Consider the following 14,923-nt stretch of genomic DNA (forward strand, 5'->3'; position numbering starts at 1 on the left):
CTTTGTTAAGGTATGAATCTGCTTCCAATGTGGAGAATGTACTGTCCCAAGCTTCAGGGGTTTGTGTAGCTGTTTTCAGAGATACATGTAGGGATCTGTAAATTTTCAGTTCTTCCAAGGTGGTATGATAAGGGGCGAGGTGTTTACTCTTTTCCTGGACTGTGACTACAAGTATTCCTTTCTGTCCTGTAACTGTGAGGAGGGGTTTCTCACCACAGCCACTATGAGCTCCACCAAGCCAGAGCTCCTCCTCACCCCAGCACCGCTGCCCAGAACCGTGACCCAGATCCAAACGTGGGCAAAGCAAGAGATTCCTGCCTCAGCACTGGCAAAGAGATCCCTGCAATCCCTCTCTGATCAGTCACTGGATTCCCCCTCAGTCTGTGGGCGGGAATGGAGCTGAGACCCCGCCTTCCTGTCTCAGCACCTCAGAAACAGACTTTTCCCACTGACCTAGTAAGTTGTCTTTGGCATTCGCGGATTGAGGAGTCTGGAAACCTCCACAGCTGCCCGAGATTCAGTCCTCTGCGGTCTGTTCCAGGTTCGCTGTGGCCTGCGCACCCATGCGCTGTGCTGTGCTCCCAGCCCCCGCGATACACCTGTCTGATCAACCATCCAGGTTGTCTTGGGCTGGAAATTTGTTTCACTCTGTCTTTTTGTGGGTTCTGCTGCTTCAGAATTTGTTTAGAGCCATTTTTTATGAGTCTTTGGAGGGGTTTGGAGGAGAGATCAAACAAGTCACTGCTTTCACTCTGCCGTCTTGGCCCACACTGAAAATTTACCAATCAGCTTTGAGCTCCAGCATACCCCTGATCTGGTGTTCTCCTTTCCCTTTATAGATGAAGAGACTGAGGTTCATAGAGATTAAGTGACTTGTTCAAGCTCACACTGTGAGAAAGGGGTACATTCTCCAACTTAAAAACCAGTTCTCTTCTCAATACAATATAGCTACCCCATTTTATTGGCTGAAAAGTGAGAGGTGGGCACATAGTGTGTTTTCTCTTTCCAGACTCCTAATCTCTTGAACTCAGCCGTGCCTAGGCCATCTGAATCATGAAATCATAGGATTTAGAGCTGTGAGGATCATAGGTTTATAGAATTAGAGATCTCTGTTTCAACCCCTTCATTTTACAGATGAAGAAAGTGAGGCCTAGGGAGATTAACTGATTTTATTCAAGGTCACACAGATCATTGCAACAGAGATATGAACAGAGAATACTTCTCACTCCAAATCCAGTGGTCTTCCTACTGTACCACATGGACATTCTGACCTTCATAAAGGATCATTTTTATAGTTAACCCCCCCTTCATTTTATTGAGAGTTATAAAGGTCAAGTGACTTCCCCAAGGTCACACAGGAGCTGTGATTTGAATATAAGTACACATAATGGAGGTTAGGAAGAGGGTTTGAATTAAGATTTTTTTAGTCTCAGCTGAGTCCAGAATGAAATCTCTTAGATAAGCAGATAGAAAAGAAGAAAGGGGAGCATTTTTTTTTTCTGGGAAAGGTGGAGGAAGGGTGGGTAAAGGAAGAAATGCCCCTCCTCCTTTCTTGCTGTTGACATTTGAAAAGGGCAAAATTAGGAGAAAGGTAAATGTTACTCTTCTATTACTGGGATCAGGGAACAAGGGGGGTGGAAACAAATAGTTATTATTGTTTAACATTTGTGGGCAGGGACAATCTCTGAAGGACACTGGACACAGACCAAATCCTGCGTTTCATCAGGCCAGGCAGAGACACAAGTCAAGTTTGGGTCTGTCTTTGCTTGTTGTGGTTAGAGTACCACTGAGTCATGTTCCATTATGCCCTATTGAGGTTTTGGGTGTGGAAGCCTGAGGGAGATAGAGGAGGAATGATGCCCCCTTAAATGGTGGGAGAGTGGGAGTTCTCAGTACTTTCCTTCCTCTTTCTAGGGGAAAATTGGCATATGGAGGGTAGCTATCCTCCCACCAGAGGCAATGAAAGCTGGGCCATACCACTGGAGGGAGGGTAGGGGAAAGATGGAGCCTTAGGCATTTGGCCAGCTTGCCAAGTCTAGGAGGTACTGCCAGTGTTAATGAAAGCCTCCCTCATATCTGGCCCAGGACATGCCTCTTAGCTCAGCAGCTTAGTACAACTCACTGATGTCTGGTTCAGCTAGGCAAAGTCTGGTTGGAGAAAAGAGTGGCAATAGTGTGGCAAGGAGAAAGATTTAAAATCTTCAGAAAACCTTCCTAGACTAATCAAGGAATTATTCCTTTAACTCTCAACCAGCCCACCCATGAAGTTTCTTCCCTTTCTCCCCAAACATTATCCAAATAGTTATAGACTTGCTGGAATACTTTTCACCCATATGCTTTTGTTTAATGTATCATATCCTGTTATCCTGGGGTGTGTGTGTGTGTGTGTGTGTGTATTGTGTGGGATTCTGTTCCACCTGTTCCATCTGTCTCAGACTGTGAGCTCCCTAAGGACAAGAATTGGTTTTGTTCAATCATAGAATGCCCATAGAGAGAGAGATTACAAAGCAGTGATAATGAGGAAGAGAGTGGTGTGGTGAAAATGATATCGATAGTGATGGGGATGCTAATAATTGTGATCAGGATGTTGGTAATTATGATGGTAATGGGGGTAATAGTGATGGTAAGGGAGATGACAAATTGGTGGAAATTACAGTGTTGGCAAGGTTAATGATTGTGATCATGAAGAGGAGGATGAATGGGTGTTTATCCGGTAGAGATGTTGATAGTAGTTGTGAGGTTGATGGAGAAAATAATGGTGATACTGGTTATAGTAAGAATGATGATGGTAAGTTATTATGGTGGTGGGGATGATAATGATGAAAATTAGAATGCTAAATCAGTGATAATGATTTTGATAATGTTGATGGTAATGGTAGTGGTGATGATGAGGGTGGGGTAGTAATAATGATGGTTATGCTAATGGTGGTACTCATAATTCTGATAATGGTGGTAGTGATTGAAATGATGGCATTAAGGATAATGGTGATGTTAAGGGTAAAGATGAATCAGTTGGTGATAGTAGTGGTAATAAGAGTGATCATGAAGTTATAGTGAAGATGGTGTTAAGTCAGTGGTAGAGACAGTAGTGTTCCTTTCTTGCTTCCCTCCTTCCTTCTTTTTTTTAATGAGGCAGTCAGGGTTAAGTGATTTGCCCAGGATCACACAGCTAGGAAATGTCAAGTGTCTGAGGTCAGATTTGAACTCAGGTCCTTCTGACTCCGAGGCTGGTGCTCTATCCACTGTGCCACCTAGCTGCCCCTCTCCTTCCTTCTTGCTCCATTATCTAGGGCCATTTTCTAGAGGAGATAGATGGTGAAGGTGAGAAATAAGAAAAAGAATGAGTAGAGATCCAGGAAGGTCCCCATCCTCAATACTTATTTAGGAACCTCAACCAGGAACCCCAATCCAAATCTCCATTCTTAGAAGGGTCTTGGTGGTACAGTGGATAGAGTATTAGATTTGGAATCAGGAAGACTTGAGTTTGAATCCTTAGACACTTATTAGCTGTGTGACCCTGGCAAGTCATTTAGTCTCTCTCAGACTCAGTTTCCTTATCTGCAAAATAGTGATAATCATAGCACATCATAGGGGTGATGTAAGGATCCAACAAGGTAAAATATGTAAAACCCTTTGCCAACCTTTAAACACTATAAATTCCAATCATTGTTATTAGGGAATCTCCTTTCAAAGAAATAACATCCTGAGAAAGGAGGAGCTAGGAGGAGCCTGTTCAGTCTACTCTTTCCCTGAGCATCAGCAGAGGGTTGAGCTTTCAAAAAGGCCATGATCATCAGAGTCACTGCCATCACTGTCCCCACTATCACCAGTGTCATCATTACCATTATGATTAGCATCATCTCCATCATCCTGTCTACATAACCATCATTACTATTATCATCATCATCATCATCCCTATCACCACCAAGATCACCATCCCTACTACAACCTCCATACTCGTCCCTATCACAATCATTTCTACCATCATCACAATGGTCAATATCATTCTAAGCATCACAGCCATTATCACAACCATCAGCATTACTACCACCACCACTATCACAGCTATAGGCATCCTGTCCACAATCATTATCAACCCATCACAATTATCACCATTATCATTCCTACCACTGCCGTCATCAGTATTATCATCACCATCACTACTTTCATTTCTAGTCACAATTTTCACTACTGCCATTATCATCATCATCATCAACACTGATTCCAAGTTGTATGGGTCTCCTCTTGTTTCTGATTCATTATATGTATGTGTATGTGTCTGCCCCTTTTATGAGCCCTCCATCATGATCATGATCATCAATAATGTTTACACTGTGCTTTCAGGTTTGAAAACCACTTTACATATCTTATTTCATTACTAAGAGTTTCACTACTATAGCTCTCTGGGCAAACCCTGCTCATCCTATAACAATGACAGTGGCGAATTGTGGAAGCTGATGTTGAGAACTCTACATTTTCCTGTGGGTTGCTTTTCCTGGGATTTTTACTGAAATGCTGAGTGTAATACTGTATTCTCTTATAAACAACCCATAACGATAACTAATTTGTTTTCTTTGTTCAGCTTGCCTTCCACCCTCCTCTCTCCTGCCCCAATCATAACAAAACAAGCATTAATTAGTTATTGGAAAAAAGGAACCACTAGCTCTGGAGCCATGGAAGGTAAAGCATGTGGAAGAAAGGGAAATAGTTAGTTATGGGTAAGCAGAAGTAGACTGAGGAAGCTGCCCCTTCCAGTGAAGGAACGACTGAATAGAATGTTGGCATCAGGTAAGGTCTGGGCAGCAACTTCTGCTCAATGGGCTGATCAACTTCTATCCATACAACTTGACCCTTGTGAGGAGTTTCTGGGTGTGGAACTTCAGTGGGGAGGGCAGGGCTTCCAGGAACTAATGTAATGTCACTAGGGAAGTTTCCCCTCCCTCTCCCCCACTCCTACCCTATTATTGTAGAAGGCAACACCATCTCCCCTAGTTCTTTAGGCTCACAGCCTAAGAGTCATCCTGGATTCCTCACTATCTCTCATATCCAATCCATTGCCAAGGCCAGCTGATTTCATCTTTGCAACAATTCTTGAATACTTCCCCTTCTCTCCTCTGACACTGCCACCATTATAGTGCAGGTCCTTATCACCTCTTGCCTGGACCACTGCAATAGCCTGCTGGAGGATCATGCCTGCCCCATTCCAATCCATCCTTCATTTAGCCACTAAAGTGATTTTCCTAAAGTACAAGTCTGATCATGTCACTTCCCCCACCCCCCACCAATAAATGTCAGTAGTTTTCTATTGCCTCCAGGATCAAATACAGAATGTTGTTTGGCCTTCAAAGCTCTTCATAAACTAGCACCTTCCTACCTTTCCAATTTTCTTACACCTTACTCCCTGACATATATTCTTCAATTAAGTGATACTGGCCTCCTGGCTGTTCTACAAACAAGACACTCTATCCCTCAGCTCTCAGCATTCTTTCTGGCTGTCCTCATGCTTGAAATGCTCTCCCTCCTCTGCTTCCACTGCTGAACTTCCTGGCTTCCTTTAAGTCCCAACTAAAATCCCACCTTCTATAGGAAGCCTTCCTCAACCCCTCTTAATTCTAGTGCTTTCATTCTCTTATTTCCTGTTTATCCTGTATATAGCTTGCTTTCGTATGTATTTGTTTGCATGTTGTCTCCCCGTTGTAAGCTCCTTGAGGGCAGGAAGGCACAATTGTAAGCTCCTTGCCTCTTTTTGTATCCCCATCCCTTAGCACAGTGTCTAACACAAAGGTGCTCAATAAATGTTTATTGATTGGCTGAAATAAAGATCTATTTTTCCCCATCCAAATTCATGGCCTCTAGGTGTCTGTGGACTCCAGATTAAGAACACCTGTTCTAAAGGCAATACAGTTGTCCTGCTGCTAACCTTCAAAAAGTGGTTATTGACATATACATTCCCACATACACATTCATTCATGCAGATACTACCTTCATTCACAAACTTGCATATATATTCATTGTGAGTATAGGAGAGTGTCTAAGGGTAAGGGGGCTGGCTGATCCATACTGAAGAATGTTAGGAGCTGGATATTGGAGAGAAGACAGTATCCTGAGCTGAGTTGGCCCACCTGCCTTCCTTAGTTGTCTTCACGACCCTTTTTCTCATCCTCCAGGGCAGAGAGGAAAGAGTACATTTCCCTAGAAGGAGAAGAGAGCTTGGGGCTTGGTGGAAGGTGCCCAGAATTTCTGGGCTCTGGCCCAACCAGAAGCAGTGCAGGCTGCTGTTAATGGAGTTAATCAAAAGGGCAGGAGGCTTTTCCCATGTAAATAAATGAGAGCAGGAGAAGCTCAGGACACAGCCCAGGGAGTGATTCCCCTTCTCTTGGACCCCTTCCTGACAGTACAGAAGTGTGCAGTCTCCTACCCTTCTCAATACTGGGAATCCACAGGATTGCCAATCAACTTGGGCACATTCCCAGGGCAGAGTCCAACTTGGCACAGCACACACTGAGGGAGTTGTGAAGGGACTTAGGGGGCACTGGAGAAGAGATGGAGGACAAGAGACAAGATACTAGAGACTGGAAGGATCGAGGCACATTGGAGAAGACATCTGGAAACCCTTGGGGATAAGGAGGGTGCTGGAAAACTTTAGAGGAAGAAGAAAAGAAACTAGTATGTATTAAGCACCTACTGCATGCCAGGCACAGGATTTTACAAATATTATCTCACTTGATTCTCAAAACAACCCTGGGAGGTAGGGCCTGTTATTATTCTCATTTTACAATAGAGGAAACTGAGGCAGACAGAGGTTAAGTGACTTGTCCAAGGTCTAGTAAGTACCTGGAACTACATTTGATCCACAGGTATTCCTGACTATTCACTGTGCCACCTAGCTGTCTCTAGGGAGCAGATGGGACTGGTGACTTCTATGTATTTTGCATATGGAAATAAGACCTCATGCTCTTTTTTTTTTAAACAGAGCAAACTAGAATGGTAGATTAGAGGATTACTGTATACACAGGATAAGGGCAGCTAGGTGGCACTGGGCTCGCAATCAGGAATATTCATGTTCCTGAGTTCAGGGCTGGCCCCAGAAACTTTTGAGTTGTGCAAGTCACTTAACCCTGTCCACCTCAGTTCCTATATGTAAAATGAACTGGAGAAGGAAATGGCAAACCACTCCAGTATCTTTGCCAAGATCTCAAATGGGGCCATAAAGAGTCGGATGCAACTGAACAACAACAAAAGAAATGTATAATGCCATACACATTCTAGCCCTCCTCAGACCACATACTGTATTCAGCCTTTTTTTTTTTTTGAGACACTAGGTCTCCCAATCTGGAGTGCAGAAGCCATTCATAAACTCTATTCCACTAATGACTGGCAAAGAAGCTTTGACTTGCTCCATTTCTGACCTGGGCTGGTTTTCCCTCCTTGTGAGGTCTGATTACCCTTCTACCCTTAGAGGACCACCATATTGATGCTAGATTTAGTACAGATGCCAAATTGACTTAGCCCACTGCAACTTAGAACTCTAGAGCTTCAGGAATCTATCTACCTTGATCCACCCCAGCCAGAAGTAGGGATTACAGGCATGGGCCACCACACCCTACCATGTTCAGTTCTGGGGACCACATTTAAGGAAGGATATAGACCAGTTAGAATGTTTCTAAAAGAGATCAGTATGGCATGGTCAGGGGCCTGGAGACCATTCAATATGAAGATGACTTGAAGGAACTGAACGTGTTTATTCTAGAAAAAGAAGACTTTGGCAGGACATGTCGATAGCAGTTTCAAATAACACAGGGCTTAAAATTTTTCTGTTTGGCAGAACATGAGGACAGAACTAGAAATAATGGGTGGCAGCGGTGGGAGATGCAGGCTTAGGTGATAGGACCAACTTCTCGCCCATTAGGGCTATGTACAAGTGGAATGGGCTTCTAGGAGAAGGGGAAACATGAGGGTGGAAATCTTCAAGATCTTCATTCAGACTGCTTGATGATGACTCGCCAGGCATATATTGGAGGGAATTCTAATTTAGATAAGGATTGTGTTAGGTGGCCTGTGAAGTCCCTGCCAACTCTGAGAGTCTGGGATTCTATGAGTCTGTAAAGACGCCAGACAATATGAAATCAGCTAATTCTGGGAATGAAACCAGCAGAGGGGGCAGTTGAGTGTCGCACTTGGGAAATCAATCAATCAATAAACATTTAGATAATAATTTAGAAAATAAATTAGAGGTAGCTAGGTGGCACGTTGGATAGAATGTTGGACCTGACTTCAAATTCAGCCTCAAACACTTATAAGAGAAGTGATCCAGGGCAAGTGACTTAACCTTTGTCTGAATCAGTTTCCTCAACTGTAAAATGAAGATAATAAAAACACCTGCCTCCCAGGGTTATTGTGAGGATCAAATGTAGTATTTGTAGTGATTAAGAAATGTTTGTCCTTTCCTCCCTACTTCGCTTCCCACAGGCTAACAGGTGATAAGGTGGGGGGAATTTATAAAAAGGCGAAATTTTGTTGGTTGAATTCTAGCAGAAAGGATGTGTTGGGAAACTCAGGACCTCCAAGACATTTGAGTTCCTGCCCTCTGCTTAGTCTGCTCTCTAGGCCCAGCCTCCCTAGCCTTCTCATAGTTTGGACCTTTGAGATTCTTTTCTTCTCCCCTCTCATCTTTAGGCCCTGGCCCTGATCCCAGTTTTGCTGAGCTTTTAAACATTTGATCCCTTTCTCCCTAAGCCAGAAGTGAGGGAGAGAGTAAAAAAGAGAAGACATCAGCGAAACTAGATCTCACTCCATCAGTCCAGGGTGGGCAGGGACAGACGGGGGATGAAGAGGTGTGGGAGATGTTGAGTGGGGCAATAAATGAGGAGAAACAGTGGGCCTGAAGACACCTCCTTCAAAAAGATCCTTGATCCAGACTGGGTTAGTTTCAGAATGGCTTGGGATTAAATTAGCAAATCTGTATTGATTGATTAATTGATTAAATGCTCAGCCCCATCTTTTCCTTCAGGCTGAACTGAGTGGGCACTACACTTGCATTGTCTTTGTCCTTTGCCAAGGAGATAACTTCCCTCACCTTATTTGTTTAAAGAAAAATTTTCCATGATTCAACCCCTTATCTGCCCCCATTTCCCTTCCCCACTAAGGGATGGGCTTACCCCTTAGCCCTCCTAAACAAAGTGTAAACATTTACTGCATCATGTCCATTTTAACGATCTAGTCTGGTCCAGGGATTTCATTGATGGAGGAAACTTTTGGTGAGATTCCTTCTCCCAGTGCAGATCAACAACTGTCTTGTAACTTAGAATATTAGACCAGGTGCCTGGGGCAATCAAGGAATTAAGAGATTTGTCCAGGATCAGAACCCTGGTAGAAGTCAGAGGTGAGAACTGAACCCAGATCTTCCTGGTTTCAAGGTGAATTTTCTATTCATCATTCCAGGCAGACTCATACAATAACTCATGGCCAGTATTATGATCCCCATTTTACAGATAAGGAAACCAAGACTCAGAAAGAGTGAAGTGACTTGCCTAGGGCCACATAGTCAATAAATGACAGAACCAGCCACAAACCTAGGTCTTCTCAATCCTGGGGGCAATGGGTTTTTCACTATACCACTATTTATTTATCCTGTTTCTACATATACAAATTATCTAGATAATTTTGTTCCCCAGTTTCTGGATAATTCAGGCTGTGCCCACTTCCAACTTAATTTTTTTTAAAATAATTCCATTATTTCGACAAACATTTTATAAGCACGAAAGGAAACCAATGGAAAGAGACCCGGATTTGAAGTCAGAGGACCTACGCAGGTTTCTATTGGGCTTATGTGACCTTCGGCAAAGTACTTAATCCCTCTAGGTCTTGGTTTTCTCCTCTGTAAAGGGAAAGGGTTATCTTAGGCTGGAAGGCCTCTTCTAGCTCTAAATCTCCTTGTTGATCCATGAATAAGGCACTCGTCTCTCCTCTCTGGGTATTTTCTCTGGCTGTCCCCCGTGCCTGGAGTTCTCTTCCTCCTCATCTCTGCTTCCCTTTCATTTCCAACTAAAATCCGATCTTTGACAGGAAGTCTTCCTCAACCTTTCTTAATTCTAGTGCCTTCCCTCTCTTAATTATTTCCTGTTTTCCCTGTATATAGCTTGTTTGTACGTATTTGTTTGCTTGTGATCTCCTTCAGTAGATTGTGAGCTTCTTGAGGGCAGAGACTGTCTCCTACTTTCTAATGTATCCCCAGCTCTTAGAACAGTGCCTGGCACATAATAGGTCCTTTATAAATGTTTATTGACTGACTATGATCTATGATCATATTATTATAAATCTATGATACTTAATAAAGACAGGCCTAGATAATCGGAGAAATATTAACTGCTCAGAGGTAGGCTGAGCCAAAATAATAAAATGACCATGCCACATAAATTAATTTACTTAACTCAGTGTCTTATCAATTAAATTACCAAAGGATTATGTTGTAAAGCCAGAAAAACAAATAGCAACAGACTTCATCTGGAGGAACAAAAGGCCAAAAATATCAAAGGGAATAATGAAAAAAGTGGTAAGGAAGGAGGTTTAGCAGCAACAGATTTCAAACTATAACACAAAACAGTAATGATTAAAACAATTGGGTACTGAGTAAAAAGTAGAAAAGTCCATCAGTGGTACATATTATACAAAACATACAGAAGCAAATAGAAACTAGTCTAGTGTCTGATTAAACCCTAAAACCCCAGTTACTGAGGTAGAACTCACTATTCAACAAAAGCTGTTGGGAGAATTCGAAAGCAGTCTAGCAGAAACTAAATATAGACCAACATGTTACACTATGCAACAAGATGAGCTCAAAATGTGTGCATGACTTAGAAATACAGGGTGACATCATAAACAAATTAGAGGAGCAAGAAAGAAATTATCTTTCAGATATATATGGAGAGGCATAGAGTTCATGACCAAATGGGATAGAAAGAATCACAGAACATATAAATGGACACAATTTTTTAAAAAAAAGTTTGTGTACAAACAAAACTGATGCAGCTAAAATGAGAAGAGAAGCAGGTAACTGGGAAAAAATCATTGCAGCAGGTTTCTTTGATAAAGGTTTTCTTTTCAAATTATGTAAGGAATTGATTCACTTTTGGAAGATTAAGTGCTATTCTCCAATAGGTAGTCAAAGGGCATGAATAGGCAGTTTTCAAAGGAAGAAATATAAGCTATCAATAGCCATATGTAAAATATTCAAATCCCTAATAATTACAGAAATCAAAATTAAAGCAACTCTGAGGTTCCATCTTATACCATCAGGTTGACAAAGCTGACAAAAAAAATAACAAAAGTAAGAAGAACTTTGGGAAAATAGTCAAATTAGTGTAGTACTGATAGAGTTGTGAACTGGTCCAGCAATTCTGGAAAGTAATTTGTAAATATGTCTCCAAATTTACCAATCTGGGCAAACCCTTGCTCCAGTGATAGCATTAAGCTGATTCCCCAAAGTAATCAAAAGAGAGGGAAAGAATCTTTATGTATGAAAATATCTATAGGAGCCCTTTTGTAGTGACAAAGAGCTAGAAACTAAGGGGGTGTCCATTGATTGGAGAAGAGCTAGGTAAATTATGATATATTAATGTAATGGAATACCATTGTGTCATAAACAATAATAAAAGGGAGAGTTTCAGAGAAACATGGGAAGACTTGTATGAACTGATGTAGAAGTAAGGTGAGCAGAACCAGGAGAACAATTTATGCAATAACCAATAACATTGTAAAGACACACAACTTTCAGATGATCCACCACAATTTTCTTTCTTTCTTTCTTTTTCTTTCTTTCTTTCTTTCTTTCTTTCTTTCTTTCTTTCTTTCTTTCTTTCTTTCTTTCTTTCTTTCTTTCTTTCTTTCTTTCTTTCTTTCTTCTTTCTTCCTTCCTTCCTTCTTCCTTCCTTCCTTCCTTCCTTCCTTCCTTCCTTCCTTTCTCTCTCTCTCTCTCTCTCTCTCTCTCTCTCTCTCTCTCTCTTTCGCGAGGCAATTGGGGTTAAGTAACACAGCTAGTAAGTGTCATGTGTCTGAGATGAGATTTGAACTCAGGTCCTCCTGCCTCCCAGACCAGAGTTTTATCCACTGTGCCACCTAGCTGCCCCAGATCAACCACAATTTTAAAAGAAACATGATGAAGCATGCTACTCATCTCCTGACCGAAAAAATGTGATGGACTCATTGTACATATCGAGACATATTTTTTTGGACACGGCCAACGTGAGGATTTGTTTTGTTTGGCCATAAACATTTGTTTACAAAGGTTTTCTCTTCTTGTCTTTCTTTTTCTCTTCTCTTCCCTCCTTTTCTTCTTTTCTCTTCTTTTCCTTTTTAATGAGAGGGCATACATGTGAAAAGGAGAGGGAATAAATTCATACATTAAAAATTGATTTTTAAAAAAAATCTATGATCCTTTTATCCTGTGATCAGTGCCAGATGCAAAGAAAGAAGACGTGGTTCCTTGCCCTTGAGTTTGTGGGTTGGAAACATGACAGCTGCATGTGTGAAAGAATTAGAGGGAGGTCAAGTGCTGAACTCCTCAGAGGGAGGCCATTATGTTTGTGTTGTGGTCCCTCAGGATCAGGACTCTGTGAGGTCAGTTCAGTAGAACTGAAGCCCCTTGAGGGCAGGGACAGTTTTAATTTTTGTCCTTTTATGCCCATCATCCAGAACTGAGTCCGGCACACAACAGGCAGTTGAATGCTAGTTGAATTCAATTGGTCCCCCCTGAGTCAGGCTGGGCTATGCCCCGGGTGTTCCCAGCTTGATCTGCAGCCTTGGTTTCTTGTTTGGTTATGGTTGTGGTTGTTTGGAGGGAGACAGGGTTACTGTGCACTAGTAAGAGTTAACAGGGGCAGCTAGGTGGCCCAGAGGATAGAGCATCGCCTCTGCAGTCAAGGCATGTGACCAGCCTCAGACACTTACTAGCTGTGTGACCCTAGGCAAAGCACTTAACCCTGATTGCCTCCAAAAAAAAGTTAACTGAGGAAAAACTTTATGAAGAATGTAGGATTATAGAATCACCTGATCATTGATTCAGAACTAGAAGATACCTTAGAAGTCATGCAATCCATCCCCCTCATTCCACAGATGAGGAGACTGAGGCCCAAGTGATTGCCCAAAGTCAAACAGGAGTTTGACCTCAGATCCTTAGACTCCGTATCCAGTAATTTCCCCTCTATAGTGTCAGGCTGTGAGCCTTGGAAATTAAAACATATTTTGTGGCTCCAGGAATCTAGATAATAAAGGTGTGGGGGCAAAATCTCAGGCTTCCCAGAGACATTCCGATAGATCTCAGGATGAGGTTAATGGAAATGAGGTGGAGGAATTTTGTGGGGGTGGGGGTGGTATCAAAAAGAGGCCCAAAGGGCTGAGCTGTCTCTTTAGGAGGATTATGACCAACCCTCTTGTAGGTTTTTTATTTCTCTCCCTGCAAACACTCTTGGTTCCCAGAAGCACATGGAGACATTTGCATTAGAAGAAAATATCCAAATGAAAACAACAGTTTGCTCCCCCTGGGTGTAGCTGCAACTTGGCAGTCTAGAGTCAACCATATTTGAAAGGTATGAAACAGTTGTATGAGCAAGCAGCAAACAATGTGAACAGTAGCAAGCTTAGTCTTTGGCGCCTAAGCCCTTCAGCACTTATAAGTCCAGTGGGCGACTGATCCATCAATCAAGGATTTGTGTTTATTTAGAATTTACCACATGCCAGGCATTGTGGAAGGCGATAGGCCTGCAAAGACAAAAGTGAAATGGTTCTTGCTCTCAAGGGGCTTATAGTCTACTGGAAGAGAGAACATATAGACATACAAACATACACAGAAGAAAGCCAAATTAATGTAAGGCAATTTGGGCAGGAATCTTCAGGTTGAAGGTGTTTTTAACGAAGTCTTGAAGGAAGTAAGGTATTTTATAAGGTAGAGATGAGGAAAGAGTGCATTCCAGGTGTGAGGGAGAGACAGTCCAGATAATTGGAGGAGGAGAGGAGTTTTATGTGAGAGGAACAAAAGAAGGCCACTTTGACTAGACCATTGAGCACGGAGAGGGGAATGATGCATAATGAATGAGGCTGGAAGGGTAAGCTGGGTCCAGATTGTGAAGGGCTTTAAAAGCTCGGCAGAGGAGTTTATATTTTATCTTAGAGGCAGAGCCATAGTAATTTATTGAGTAGGGGAGTGACAGGATCAGACCTTCGTTTCAGGAAAATCACTTTGGCAGCTGTGTGGATAATGGATTGGCATGGTGAGAGATACGAAGCAGGGAGAACAACCAAGAGGCCATTGCAACAGTCTAGGCGATGACTAAATAATGGCGAGAAGGGAGTGGATACAAGAGATCTCATGGAGACAAAATGGCAAGGTTTGTCAACTGATTGGGTATATGGAAGAGCTAAGGATGACAAGATTGCAAACCTGTGAGCCTGGCAGGGTAGAGGTGCCTTTGATAGAAACAGGGGCATTTGGGAGAGGAGTAGACTTCAGGGAGGGAAGATGATGAGTTGTTTTTTTTGACAGGTTGAGGTTGAGATGTCTCTGGTTCAATCATTTCTGAAATGTCCAAAAGGTAGTTGGTAATTTGGGATTGGAATTTAGTAGAAAGACAGGCTGAATATATAGATCTGGAAGTTTTCTGAATAGAGATCATTATTAAATGCACAGGAGGAGATGGGCACACCAAATGGGACAATGTAGGGAGATAAGAATCAGAACTTTGGGGTATACCCAGTTAAGGAACATGATGATAAGCTAGTAAAGGAGGCCGAGGAGGAGCTGTCTGACACATAGGAGGAAAATTAAGAGAGAAGAGTGTCACAAAAACCCTGAAGAGAGTGCAGTCAGGAGAGGGTGGTCAGTAGTATCAAATACTGTAGAGAGATCAAGAAGGATGAACACTGAGAAAAA

Source organism: Phascolarctos cinereus, unplaced genomic scaffold, assembly GCF_003287225.1.
Source record: "Phascolarctos cinereus isolate Bilbo 61053 unplaced genomic scaffold, phaCin_HiC Scaffold_5;HRSCAF=322, whole genome shotgun sequence".
Taxonomy (NCBI): domain Eukaryota; kingdom Metazoa; phylum Chordata; class Mammalia; order Diprotodontia; family Phascolarctidae; genus Phascolarctos; species Phascolarctos cinereus.